Source organism: Crocodylus siamensis, chromosome 2 (genome assembly GCF_052110815.1).
Source record: "Crocodylus siamensis isolate JL-2025a chromosome 2, ASM5211081v1, whole genome shotgun sequence".
Lineage (NCBI taxonomy): Eukaryota > Metazoa > Chordata > Crocodylia > Crocodylidae > Crocodylus > Crocodylus siamensis.
This window is the reverse complement of record NC_143396.1, coordinates 229,311,367-229,326,262: the sequence shown is the minus strand read 5'-3', so window position 1 is coordinate 229,326,262 and position 14,896 is coordinate 229,311,367. Positions and strand designations below refer to the sequence as shown.

Sequence of the window (14,896 nt, the reverse complement as noted above, 5' to 3'; positions counted from 1 at the left end):
TGTCGTCTAGGGTTCTCCCTTGCCACTAGCTCAAATCCGCACCTTGTCAAGATCACGTGGCTGTTTCCATGCATCAGCTTCCTCACATTAAACAAAAGTCATAACAGGCTTCTACCACAAGAAACAACATGCTCTCCTGCACCAACCTTCAAAAGCCCTGAAGCGATAAAGCAGTGGTGGCGACAATGGGACCAGTGAATCTAGCAGTTAGCCTGGAAAAGCACAGGTTCGGGATGATCTGATGGCCACCTATAAGTTTATCAGGGGTGACCACCAGGATCTGGGGGAACATTTGTTCACCAGAGCACCCCAAGGGATGATGAGGTTGAACAGTCATAAACTACTGCAAGACCGTTTCAGGCTGGACATAAGGAAGAATTTCTTTACTGTCCATGCCCCCATGGTCTGGAAGAGCCTGTCATTGGAGGTGGTTCAAGCACCTACACTGAACACCTTCAAGAGAAGTTTGGATGCTTATCTTGCTAGGATCCTATGACCCCAGCTGACTTCCTGCCCTTTGGGCAGGGGGGCTGGACTTGATGATCTTCCAAGGTCCCTTCCAGCCCTAATGTCTATGAAATCCTCTAGATAGATAACTGCATGCAGTGTGACCACTCTCTCTGCAGTTGAAAACAACATAAAAAAAAAAACAACGATTTTCAAAACATGGAATAGCCACACCTTGATGGACCACCAACACAGTGAATGACCAGAAAGAACTGCCAGTCTCCAAGGTACTAGCAAGATACAATATTGACAGTGCAGATCTGAGTGAGACAAAATGACCACGAGGTTTAGCAGAGGGAAGAGGATGCAGGGTACACTTTCTGGAAGAGGAAACCAGCCCAGGACAGAAACAGTCTCAGTGTTGATTTTACCATCAAAAAATCAGCTCATTAGTCAACTTGTGGAGCTCTCTGTGGGCATCAACGAACGTCTTACAACCCAATACCTTAAGCCCAGCAACAACCAGTACGCCACTGTCATTAGGGCATACACCCCAATACTTGATGCTGACCATGTTAAAGAACAGTTCTACTCCAATTTTTGTTACATTCTGACTAACACTTAAAAAGAAGACGAGATCATTCTCCTTGGCGACTTCAACACCACCGTCAAGAATGACAAAGAATTCTGGAGTAACACCATTCAGAAGGAAGGAGTAGGGGAAAGACCATTCCAGTGGCATCTTTCTGAGCAAACGTGCAGAACACAGTCTTGTCATTATGAATCCCATCTTCAGACAGTGACATATATAGGACTACCTGAAGGGGAAAAAAAAAACAACACCCTTGCTCTAAGGACTGGCACCTCCTCTACTCTGTTACTGCTAGAGCCCGTGACTGAATGGATATCTATATCCCATAAGCCACACAAGGACTGCTGGACAGATTGTCATCTTCTCAAATCCATTATAAAAATCCAGCTTACTCCAAAACACTGAAAAACAGCCAGAAGTAATGCAAAGGACTCTCAACACCACACCTCTTCAAGACCCAAGGGTCTATAAGGACCTCCAAGAGTGTCTTCATGAAAAACCCTCTCCCCTGCCCACAAACAAAGGCAACATTGAGGAACTTTGGAAGAGGTTTAAAACCACTCTCCATATGGCCTGAGCTGAATTCATTGGTTATACCACCCACTTACATGAAGACTGGTTTCATGAGAGTAATGCCAAGATCCAAACCCTCTTCAGGAAGAGAAGGACTGGTTCTGCTTGGCAAAATGAAAACTCATCTCAGCAGAAGGAGATGCGTTAGCTCTTCAAAGCCGAAGCTCAGAGGAGGATCTGGGAAATCAGAAGTCAGTGGTGGTAAGGTACAGCCAAGGAGATTTGGTTCTATGCTGACAATCATGACATGCATAATTTTTCCAAGCAATGAAAGCCATCTACAGTCCAGCTTCCCCCAGTCCTACTTTCCTCTGATCACAAGATGGCTTCATGCTCCTCGAAGACAATGAACCTTATTCAAGCAAGAAGAAAAGAGCACGTGGGCACACGCTTGAGCTGTGAGTTTACTGTAAGTGATACCAGTAGTATCGAGTCCATCCACTGACCCCTTGTCAACCCTCTTATCCTGGAAGAATTCTGGCATACCATTAAGGAAACCAAGAACAATAAGGCTACCGGATCAGATGGCATACCTGCTGAAATCTACAAGGCTGGAAGTGAGGAACCAGCACTGAGTCTCCACAAATTTATTCTTCAGAATTGGAACAAGAAAATCTCTGGGGACCTAAGGAATGCCAACATTATGATCATCTTCAAGAAAAGAGAGACGTCCATTCATAGAGACTATCAAAGTATAAACCTTTCCACAGCAGGGAAAATACCCACATCCTCTTGAACCATCCTCTACCACTTACTGAACAAATCCTGCTGGAATCTCAGGTGTGGTGTCAGACCATCCTGTGGGGCAACTGACATGATCTTTGTTGTCTACCAGGTCCAGGAAAAGTGCTGGGAACAACATCAGAACTTCTATAAAAAGGCCTTCACTGACCTTACCAAGACCTTTGACTCCATCAATTGTGAAACTTTGTGAAAAGTACTGGCAGGTTTGGATGCTCCAAAGACTACATCAAGGTCCTGAGGCTCTTTTGTAACTAGATGACTATGACTGTTCTTTACAGCAGACCAGAGATAGCTCAATTTGTCATCCAAACTGCAGTCAAGCAAGGCTGTGGCATAGGCCCAATTCTGGTTTTGGGGGTTTTTTAAAATTGTCATCCTGCTTTTCATTAAGGACTGCTTCCCTTCTACAACTGACACTGAATGGATAGAAAGATATTCAATCTGAGATAATGTTTTCACTGAAAGTATTCAAAACCACCTCTTTGACCTTCAGTATGCCGATGACTGAACCATCCTTGCTCACGCAGAGGAAAACCTCCTTATTGTATTGGATCTCTTGAAGCCTACCAAATTTTGAGCGTCTGTCTCAAAATTGAGGAGACTAAAGTGTTCTGTCAGCCTGCTCCAGGCCATGAATGTGACCCCTCTCCTCAAATTACCATACAAGACCCTGGAGGTAGTGAAACACTTCCTTTACCTGAGTAGCCACCTCTTAGAGAGTGAACACTGATGAAAATATCTAGCACAGGATCCAGTTTGCAAGTGCCTCCTTAGGGAAACTACTTCAGCATATTTTTATTGATTGCTGCCTACAGAAAGATACCATGATCCATGTCTATAATACAGCTGTAATCCCCATTCTCTCCTACAGATGTGAAATGTGGGTGACCTACCATTGTCCTCTCAAGAGCCTGGAGAATAATCAATGACAATTCCAAAAAATCCTCCACATTAAATGGGAAGATCACTGCACAAACACCAGCATGCTTCTGAAGCTAATGTTACTAGCATTGAGTCCTTAAGCACCAACTTCACTGGACCAGATATTGCACGCAGATGCCCAACTCTTGACTCCTAAAACAAATGCTTTACTCCCAGATTAGTTGTGGCCTGAGATCTCACAGTGGATTCAGGAAACACTACAAAGACACGTTTGAAGGCACACCTCAAGAGAACAAACACTGACATCAAGAGCTGGGAGTAGTTGGCTGTTAATCAACTCTAATGGCATGGCAACCTCAACCAAGGGGAAGCCTGTTTCAAGATAAAGCATCTTGCACTAGAAGCAGAGAGAGCATAGAGGAAGGAAAAGAAGAGGAGTCCCAGCCTGCAGCCTACCCTCCCTTGCAGAAAGACAACTTCTGTGGATGCATCAGTGGCTCAAGGATTGGACTTTTAAGTTACCTCAAGACCCATCAATGAGCTTTGGTACAGATCATCCATGAATAGCAGAACTGACGATGACATGCAATACATGAATAAATAAGACAAATCAAATTATAGTCCAAAACATTTGGTACCTAGGATATCCATACAACAATCTTATCATTAAGAGATCAAGAGTGACCTAAGGAGCAACTTAAAAAAATTACTCAAACTGAGTGACTCAGAAAATTCATCCAGAATCAAAGGGATGACAAGAGTTCAGAAGAAAAAGGATGGTGTCCATATTCAGTGTTTGTTCACTAGTTACCTCCCATAGCTTTGGGAAGAACTGTTATAAACTTGTCTTAGTTGTTCCTTCTATGCCACCAACTGCCACTCAACTTATGGATCTGTTGACTTTCTCCGTCTATGCCACTTACGTAGCACTCTCAGTCTCTCTCAGAAGCACATCCTCACTTATCCATTCCCATTCTGCACATGAGGAAGATGAAGTAAAGCCACTTCTTGACAGGTCTTCGCAGACCAAGATGTTAGGAAGGTAACTGTCCACACCAGTTGCAGACCTGCTGGTGACTTAATCAATCTAACTGCAAAGAGGCAAATCCTGCTGCAGCAGTTATACATGAATGGCCGATTGCTACTAAATAAGGGTGCATCTTTCCTCCTACTCCTCTTCCCCTTAATGCTGGCTCTGTGTTAACATTCAGAAAAGGCTGCTGCCTTTTTGATTTGGAGCTGCCAGACATCACAATGTGCAATCTGTTTCCCACAGTTTGTGGTCAATAACACAGGCAGAAAAGGACCTCTTCAGAGTGTCCTTGAAGCACTTGAGTGGGACCCCTCTGTTGCATTTCCCCATTGTCATTTCCCCCATAAAACACAGCCTTTGTCATCCATCCAGGTGGTATTGGCTCTTTGTAGCACCTCCACATTGGAGACATAACCCTTCCAGTGAACCTTGAGAATGGTGCAGAGGCAGTGCCGATGGAAGTGCTCAAGGAGGTGTATATGGCAGCAACATAAGACCCATGACTCAGCACCACGCAGTAGGGTGGAAATAAAAACAGCTCTGTACACCTTGACTTTGGTGTGCCTGTAGGCTCTAACTAGTCCAGACCTACTGCCAAAAAAGGCATGCTGGAGACAAGAGACTGAGGCAGTTTCATTACCACATTTCTGAGTTTGGCACATGCAGATCAGGAGCAAGTGGGTGAGGGCATGTTTCTTGGCTGAGTCTCAGAAGCAGCACTGGCATACCACGGTAGTTTCTCCAGATTTCAGCAAACCCTCTGCTTGAGGGCTAGTAGGAGAAAATCCAAGCCCACCCACTCCTCCAGGTTCTAGCCAGTTTTACCTCAGTACAGAAGCACAGCAAGGTGTTTCAGTGTCTGGTGCTGGGGTACAGGGATTATGCAAACCACTGCAGCCACAGGGAGGGAATTTTACCCAAGGAGGCTCTCCTTGGGTGGCAGTCACTGCTGTAGCAATGCAGTCTCTTGACTGCAGTAGCCCAACCCAAACAGCAGTGCAGGCTCCCTAGGCCCATCCCCCCAGTACCCCATCTTCTCCCCACCTCCAATTGCAAGACTGCACCTCCCATGACAAAACCTCCTTGGGATGTTGCCATTCAAAATCCCCTCTGCCCCCAGGTATGCTACTGGGCATGGGGCTGTACCTAGCTCCAAGCTCCTGGCCAAGTTGCACATAGCTGCACTTCCCATGGCAAAGACTCCAGGGGGAGGAGGCCATACTGACATCCCCTGCAAGTTGGCAACCAGGGCTGATGTCCTGCTCATCCCCCTCCTAGTTCCTCACAGCTTCCCTGGGCAGCTTTCTACCTAGCCTCTCTTAAGGGATTACTTTCTCACTTTGTTTCTCGGGCTTCTCTTCCCCTACCTGTGCAGCTTCCCTGAGCCTTGTTATTGTAAAAGGCTCCTCTCAGTAATGCTTCAGCCACTCTCAGTCTTCCATCTTCTTTGATCTTCTGTTCTTATTTTCTCCAGGCTTTGCAAGATTAGTGATCAACCCCAGCTAATGCAGTAACTAACCTCCATACTAACCCTGAGTATCAATAGTGTGGGATGTATGTGCATACCCCATGAAAAACAGTCAGTGTATTCAAATCAAAAAATCATTCAATGGCTGCAGTAGCTAATATAAAATTGCTAGTCAGACAGTAAAGAAAAACATCTTGCATTATATTGTATATAAAGGCGACCCAGCTTATTATGGTCTGTATAGATGCTGAGTAATCCAAGCAGGGTCAAACACACACTAATTTTAAACCACCCCTAATCTGCCATCTAGACCAGCGTTTCTCAACCCATGGGTCACAACCCAAAAGTGGGTTAATATATATCAGAAGAAGAATATATCAGAGGGTCATGAACAATCACAGAAAAATGTGGGGGAAAAAAAAATCACAGATTTTTCTCCTTTAAAAGAGAAAAATGTGGGAAAGAGTAGGTTTCCCCTTGCAGCCTGGGGGGAGTGGGAGGACAATGATCAGGTACACACACATGCATGCGGCACCCAGGCAACTACTGCATCCTCTGGCAGGTAAGTCTATGGCAGGGATGGGCAAAATACAGCCTGCAGGCTGGATCCAACCTATCAGGTCATTCTATCTGGCCCACAGGGCCCCTAAAATTTTTTTAAAAATTAAATATTTATCTCCCCCTGGCTCCTGTCAAAAATGACAGGATCCAGGGGTAGTAGGACCCAGGAGAAGCCACAGCAGGGCCTGTGTGGCCAGGCCCCACTTCCCAGCCAGAAGCCCCTGCCTAGCAGAGGCTTCTGGCCTGGGACCATGGGACTGCTTGTGCCTACACTGGAACAGGAAATTCAGGTAAGAGCAGGAGGCAGGGGAGGACTGCTGTGCATGCTGGTCCCTGCCCGACCGTGGAGCTGTGGCAGGGGCTGGAAGTGAGGGGGTATGAGCCCACACCAGTGTTCTGGGGCTAGTGGGGCAGCTCCCCTCTCTCTCCCTCCTGGCACAGCCCAGCCCAGATCCATAGAGCCCTACGAGCTACACCCCGGGCTCTTGCCTCCCACTCTGGGCCCCACTGGTGCTGGCCCTAGGGCACTGCCTAGCTGTGCTCACTCACTCCCAGGCCCCCCCACCCCAGCCCCAGAGTCAGGCAAGGAACAGCAGGCACAATCCCAATCCTACACTTGCCCATATAGGCAAAAGGATTGGGCTCCAGGCTGTCCAGGCAGGTGCCCACCTCCCTGGCAGCCTGCCCCAGGACCAGGCAGCCACAGAAAAACTTGAATCGGCCCCACAGGCACATTTGCACTCTGGCAGCTCATGTTGCCGCCAGGAGGCCTGGGGCTGCCAGGAAAGGGCTTGTCCGACCCACGGGGGTAGCACAGGGGGCACCCAGGGCCCTTGGATGTGACAGGAGCTGACAGAGACCCAATCTGGGGCACAGGAAGAACACAGAAGTTTCCAGAGCAGAAAAGTAGCCATGGGCCCAATCCAGCTCCTAGCACAACCTCCCTGCCCATCCTGGGGCTGGGGGCAAGCCCCTGTGGGGGGGACAGGCCTTCCCCCGAGGGGCGGTGGTGCTTGCTAGGGCCACCTATGGAGAGGGGCAGCTGGGCCGTTGCCATCCCAAGCCTCAGACATGCAATTTAACTTCTGCACCACCTCCCCATGCTTCCTGCACCCCGAGCCGGATCCCTGCCAGCTTGTGCGGCCCCACAGCTGCCCAGGAACTTCCCTGGGGTCCCCTGGTTCCTCGCAGCCACAGGAGCTTCCAGAGCAAAAGAAGTGGCTGCGGCCCCACTCCAGTTCCTGGTGCAGCCTCCCCGTTCATCCAGGGGTGCGGAGGCTGGGCCTTCCCCCCAGGGCAGCAGTGCCTGCCAGAGCCACTTGTGGGGGCAGCTAAGCCATTACCACCCCAAGCCTCAGGCATGGGCTGTAACTTCCGTGCTGCCTCCCTTCCCACACTGTGGGCCCCATCCCTGTTAACAAAGGTGGCCGCAAGGCTTGTGACAGCAAGGGTCCAGCTGGCTCCCTCCATGGCCAGCCCTGGGACATGGCGCCACATCGGGGGGGGGGGGAGGGGAATGCCCTGCACATCAGGGGCCAAGAGACCCCTGGCAGCTTGCCCCTGACCTAAGGGCAAGTCAGGGGGCTTCACCAGAAGCAGGCTTAGTCCTATGGACACTTTTGCATTCTGAGGGTTCCTGAGGCTGCCAGAAACCATGGGCTATCCAGGAAGGGTCTGGCAGCACAGGGGTACAGCTGAGGGCACTGGGGGCATCACAAATTGGCACAGACCCGACATGGGGCATTGGAAGCTTGGGAAGGCTCCCTCAAAGTTGGATCCAAGTGACTACACCAGCATGCTCGGACTCTGTGCTATTGCAGAGCAGGGGCAGGTGTTGACCAGCTTAGTGGGGAGTGCGCAGGGCGCTCCCATGCATGCCCCACATACCCTCCAACCCTTCCCACAAACCCAACAGCCACATCCTCTTCCACACACATGCAACTCCCCACAAACCCCACCACCCCTATACAAGAGTAACAGTGCATTTTGAGCTATTATGCTACCACTTCCACATATACAGCACAAATACACAAATCAAGACAAAAATTTTAATTGAATTAAAGTATATTATTATGGGTATTTGATTTTTAGTATATGATTTGGTTTTTTTTCCAGTTATAAGACAGCAAACCCTCTTCCTTGAAGGATTACTTCCAGAGGTATGGGAAGGACTTCTGGTGGCAAAGGTCAGAGGTAGGACTTCTGGTCCCAAGATAGTGACTGGGTGCAGGGCACATGTCAAGGGGTGAGGCTACCCATGCAGCTCTTGACAGCTTTCCAAAACTCAGTCAGTGGCCCAAAATAACTGCCCACCCCTGGTCCATGGTGTGGTGGAGGAAGGGGGCGGGGGCACAGGTCGCTATAGTGCATTGCTACAGCAATGTAGTATCACATGTAATAACTATTTGGGGCTAAAATACTTGTACGTTTTCTACTTAAACATCAGTGGCCAGTCCCAACACAGTAAATAATTTACAAATGGGTCCTGGTACAAAAAAGGTTGAGAACCACTGATCCAGAACATATGGTAGACACGCCATTATGGAAGTGTAATAAATTGTTAAGAGAAACAGAAGCAACAAGGTGAATCTTATGTACAGATTTAACAACAAGGAATCTTAATTACATTAGAAAAGTGAACTCTACCAGTGGGATTAATTTATTCTTTCATAGAAACAATACCACTGTAAGTAATGCAGAAAAGGTGTTCAGTAAATACTGATGTATCGAACAAAAGTGATGATGTAGCCATATGTCTACAAAGGAACATGAAATCGAAAGAGGAATACTTTTATTCTCCTTCTTTACTGCTGAAATGGAAACAACAGCTACTAAAACTACCAATTTTAAGTCAGCAGGTCCAAATAACATACAAAAGGACTTAAGAACTCTCCAAGGAGCTATATGAACTATTAATGTTGATATTTACATCCTAAAAAAACTGGGGAGGTTCCAAAGGATTTCAAAATATCTAATGTTGGGCTAACATTAAAAATAACGGGGTGAGGGAGAAGGTGAGAATGAACAGGATGACTTTAGGTATTTATACACCTGATAGACTGATACAAATCCCAGGAAAAAAAAAATGGAAAAGCATGATTAGGACTTGAGTAATAAAAGAAAAAGAGGGTAATATAATTAATGCCATTCAACATGGGTTTTTGAAAATTGCTCTTGTCGAGCTAATGTTTTAGTAAAGTATTTAGTATTCAGTAAGGCATCTAACTTACTATACACATTTTGATTAAAAATAAAAAAACACAACTGAAAATAGCGAATAAGGCACACATTAAAATTGATTAAAAACTGATAGGTCTCAAAAAGTACACAGGAATCATTACTGAGCAGCTGTATTTCTAGTGGGCTTCTGCAGGCTTCATGTATTGGCACTATACTACAAACATTTTTATTAATGACTTCAGAGAACAACTAATCCCGTTACTGATGAAGTTTGCAAAAGTCACAAACACTGAGGCAGTAGTAAATGCTGAAGACAACAGGTCACCGATACAGAACAGTCACATCTTACGCAATCCAATACAGCCAAATCACATGCAGATTCCAGAGGAAGGTGCGCAGCAGCCACGCTAACAGAGGTTGTGGCAGCACCCACACTGAGAACCCAGTGAGTTTAGAGACCTCAAGCTGCACATGCCCAACCCTCTTTCCCCTCATGCCAGATCTACCCCTAACTGGAAAGTCATACATCTTGGAGCAAAGAATGCAGGCCACTCTTGCTAGACAGACTTTATCCAGGGAAGCAAGAATTAAATAAAAAGTAGGCGTTAATAACAAATAACCAACTGCACATGAGATCCCAGTGTCATGATAACTAACAGGACAAATGCAATCCTCAGATATATAAACAGAGAAATACAGGCCAGAGCATGGAGTATGTTATCACTGTAATTGGCATTAGCATGAGTGCTCCTGAACACTATGACTGGCTCTGGTATCCACACTTCAGAAGCACATTGATAAATTGGAAAGTATTCAGAAGAGACCTACAATAAGTATTTAAAAACTGAGAAATCTACAGATAGCGAAAGGTTTAAAGAGCTTAATCTCTTTAGCTTATCAAGGAAAACACTGGAGTGACTTTATAGCAGGAAGTACCCACAAGATGTAGAGAAATTCAGTAATAAAGGGCTCTTCACTTTAGCAGACAAAAGTATAACAAGATCCAATGGCTGGAACTTGATGCTAGAGAAATTCAGAGATTTTAGATGGCTGATACTAATTAAGCAGTGGAACAATTTACCAAGGTATATGGAAGATTCTCCATCACTCACTTTTAAAACCATCTTATTAGATATTTTTTTTATTTCCCTGAAAGATGCACTTCAATTCAAAGCACAGCTACTGAACCAGAATTAATTCAGATAAATTCTATTGATCTGCATTATGCATTATTAGCCTTCTGGCCTTAAAATCTATGAATGGTAAGCAAGTAGTTAGGATAACATGGTTGGAAAGTCTGTATGAAATCATCAAAAATGTAAATATAAAGTATTATTAGTCAAGGAATCTAATTTTATCATGTGAACCCAAGTTGCAACAGGTCCTGACTGTAGACCATGTTAGATCTACTAGTCCAGCTCTTAGTTTATCAAAAAAGAGACCTTTTGATTACCTTTTACTAGAGATAATTTGTGTATATATGGATCTCAATACTGCGTAAGTCACGTAAATTTTTTACACATTGAAAAAGTCAACATCTAAGCCAAGAAAGTCTTTTGCCATTATCTGCAAAGTAAACAGACACAAACCTACTCCCACTATTAACCTAAGAGACAAAGGTGCTTCCTCAAAGCCATTATAGCTTTTTATGTAATCCATACTGAAACAGCAAACAAAAAAATAAATATTTGTATTAAATGCTTATATAAAGTAACTTATGTTTGTCAGAAGTGTAAAGTTCTGACCTTAGAAATAACTCTAAATAGCACTATATGCTAACTTTTTGCCACATATATTTTAAGCCAAAATAAACACGTAAGAAGGGTAAAACCAGTAAAGATTAACTTTCAGTGACTGAACAAGGATTTATTTTGTAAATCTGAAAACAGTAAAATTTTAGAAACCAGTCAACTTTTATGGTACAACAAATTGAGGGGGAGGGGGAAGAAATGATGACAACCCTAACAAACGCACAGCTTTCTAGATGTTTCTGATGCTATCTGTAATGCTGAAGAGAGTCCATTAGCAGAAAACAAAACTAGTCTTATACTCAGTTAAAACTGCTTTAGGGAAAATTAATTTTGAAACTGGAGAGCGGTTTCACCATTTTGAAAGCATCATCATTCAACTTTAAATGAATTTCTGCTATAGAGGGAGGATGCTCAGAAGACTATCACATCGCAAACAAGGTCATGTGATTCCTTAGAACAACTGGTATCAGTAAGCGGTTTTATGTCTGGGAGTATGGGTTAAAATTTGAGCTTGCCTGCTGATGAACACTAGTCATTAACAAAATTATACTATGTATTATATAATGGATTGTTTTCCTCAACTAAAAATGTGTCCACCTTTCTGTGATTTCAGTTCTTTCATAACAAGACACAAAATGAGAAGAGGTTAGAACGTTCTGAAACAAAATACCTTTCATAGCTATGGAGTTCCCTTGGGAGCTCCCTACTGCACATCTTGGAATCAAGAGTGTAACAGGGCTAACCACACACCCTAGGATCTAGTAAGTGGAAAAATGGAAGAAGTTGTCTAATGGTCAAAAAAACCCAAAAAACTGAGTTGTCAATTTATCTACTTTCCAAAGTGTAAATCTGATTGTAAACACTGTCCAAGTAAAAGTCTGAATGCAGTTTTCAGAGAAGAAAATAAGTAGGGACATCACATGGCACAGCGTCAATTTAGACACTATACGTAATTGTATATATGGTTGTTAAGGTTTTCAGTGAAGATGGGGAACCTGACCTTTATTTAGATATTGTTCTGCAGCTATGCAGCACCAACCACTAAAGCACTGGGGCTGGGACATGGAAAAGCAGCAAGTGAATTTGCTCTGTCTAGTTCTACTGTCTGCACTGAGTGAAATACATGAGACAAAGAAATTCCTAGAGATAAATTAGATGTTCAATCCCTTTTAAAATGTTCAAAACAGTTAACAAACGTAAAATTAAATACCTTTTCTCTATTTCATTTGTCTCTTTAAGAGCTTTTGAATAAATCTCTTTCACCACTAACAAAAATAAATAAATCAGTATGTTACCTGGTTGATGGCAAGTCATCTTTAACCGATGCATAACCTACAGTTCCTGGACCTCTTAAACATGTGGTGTGTAATAAAACCTGCAAAACTGAATTAACTCTTGCACATCTGTAGGAATAGTACACTCACACTCTTAAGCCCAGTATATTCTGATGCTCTCAGTTTCTTGAAGCAGCACAGTCATCTGTGACATCAATCAGAAGGGGCTGATTTTTGTCACTTGAGTAGAGAGTGTTTTAAGAGTTGGGGGGGGAGGAGGAGGAGGAATAGTGGTTGGTCCATATATTGGTCATCCCATCAAGACTGCAAAGGATGGTATTTTCTTAAATTGAAAGGATAGCTGGTTTCTCTATTTATCCAAATTCTACAGATTTGTGTAGTGATTTAACAGAACCAGTTTTCAAGTTCTCAATGCATGCCAATTGTTTGATCAAGACCAGTTTAACTAGAGAATACAAATCAAATTTTTATTAAATTTTGTGCTTTCTGCGTTCCAAGTGGATAGTTAACATTACACAGAGAGAAATAACTGGCTGTGTCCAATGTGATTTTTTTTTTTTACTATGAAAATTTGAGTTATTAAGATGTGATTGTGGATGAGGAAAATATTTTCTTTTTGAATACTTCCTTTTCCAACCTTCATTTCATGATACATGTAAGCTCTTTTGACTGAATCACTGAAAGACCCCTCTGAAAATTGCAGTGTTAGAATGTTTTTTAAAAAGCAACATCCAGTAAGTAATACCTTACTTCGCCAAACCTAATTAATGTCTCAAGAACTTCGACTGACATGTTTTCCAACATTTACTCTTATGTTTCCATACTTACAAAGGGTTTAAAGGGGTTACACAGATTATCAAGTCCACAATAGCAGATCAAAAAAAAAAAGAAAAGAAAAATCAAGGAACAGAAATATTTTCTGGATACAGTTAGTAACTATTTCCATGGATTATTTCATTCAATATTTGGATATACCAAGCCAAAAATAACATTTGGAGAGCCAAATAATGTGCATTATACTAGTCACTTTTCCATGGCTGTCATCAACCACTTTGTTCAGCCTTTACAAACCAAACCAGCACGCACAATAGCACCTGTGAAATAAGTTAAATTTTAGGGAAAACAAAAAACAAAAACTTGTGCTAGTGCATTTCATGGCATACAGCTGAGGAGCTGCAGTGAAAAAGCAACTAGTTTCAGTCACTGGGTTTCATCCCATGAACAGCAAATATACTCAGTGTGGGAAGCCAGTGCTGGGAGGCCAGCAACACCATGCCCATAGCTAGCGACCTCTAATCGCCTGAGCGTCTCTCTCAGGTGCGGCACCGAGATGTCACGGCCTGCGTGCGTGTTCGTTCATGCAGCATCGCCTATGGAGGACTAGCACAACAAAAAACCAAAAACCAAAAAAGGGAAGCCCGCACTTGGGGACAGGAGCGCTGCGCAGCTATTGTTGTCAGCTGCTTTTAAAGGGCGCTCGACTAGAAAACAAGCGGTCGCCCCCGCCCGATAATCGATGTCTCCCAATGATGTTAAATGATCTCTCGGCTCCCGCAGCCTCCCCGCCCCTCCCCCTCCCGCGGCCCCTCGCCCCGCACGGACGCCGCTTCCTTTGTGCCTCTCGGCGCAGAGCGGCCCCCGCGCAGCCTCAAGGTGACACCCCCTGCGCCCATCTTTGTCCATCGCCCGCTCCTCGCCCCCAGCCCCGGCCCCGCGCACACCCACGGGCGGCCTCACCTGCGGGCGGGGGTTACCGCTGCGCCCCGCAGCTCCGGCCGCTGCCCATGGCGCGCGCGGCGCCCGCCGTCTCTATGGTGATGCGGCGCCGGGAGGGGGGGAGGGGGAGCAGTCGGGAGTGCTTTAATGGGGCGCCGCTGCCGCCGCCGCCGCCGCCGCCGCTGCTGCCAGACCCGCGGCCCCCGCCAGCCGGGTTAACCCCACCGCTGCCGCCGCCGCTGCTGCTGCCATCCCCACTGCAGTCCCCACCGGGTCGCTCCTGCCTTCGCACCGCTCTCCACTCCCCGAGCCGAGCCGAGCGCCACCTAACGGCGACAGCACCGCCCCCCTCGGGCGCTGATTGGACAGGCGCTGAGACTCGAGCCGCGTGATTGGCCGGCTGGCGCGACAGTGAGACGGAGCGAGTGGGCAGGGCCGCCGGGGTTGCTGGTTTGCTTGAGAGGCTAAGAACCCCGGGGCAGTCACAAAGGGCTGTACGCATGCGCGGGCGAGCAAAGCGCACCCTGGGGGCTGTAGTTTTCCGGCCCGTGGAGGGGCGGGGCCGCGGCCCCCCCACGCGCTGCGGGCACCGACCCGCGAGCCAGGCGCAGCCACCGCCCCGCCCCTGCGTCACCCGCGCTCGCTCTTCCCCCC

The 14,896-nt window shown here is 45.8% G+C and overlaps 1 protein-coding gene across 2 annotated transcripts in view; it reads right to left on the bottom strand.

The window, feature by feature from the left end:
- The window catches only part of TTBK2 (tau tubulin kinase 2), a 206,603-nt gene extending 192,059 nt beyond the window's left edge, over positions 1-14,544 (bottom strand). For both annotated transcript variants that reach the window (XM_090033330.1, XM_090033332.1), the window contains exon 1: positions 14,264-14,544. The gene's annotated coding sequence lies outside the window, so the exon portion shown is untranslated. The remainder of the gene's footprint in view (positions 1-14,263) is intronic.
- Positions 14,545-14,896: the final 352 nt, after the last annotated feature.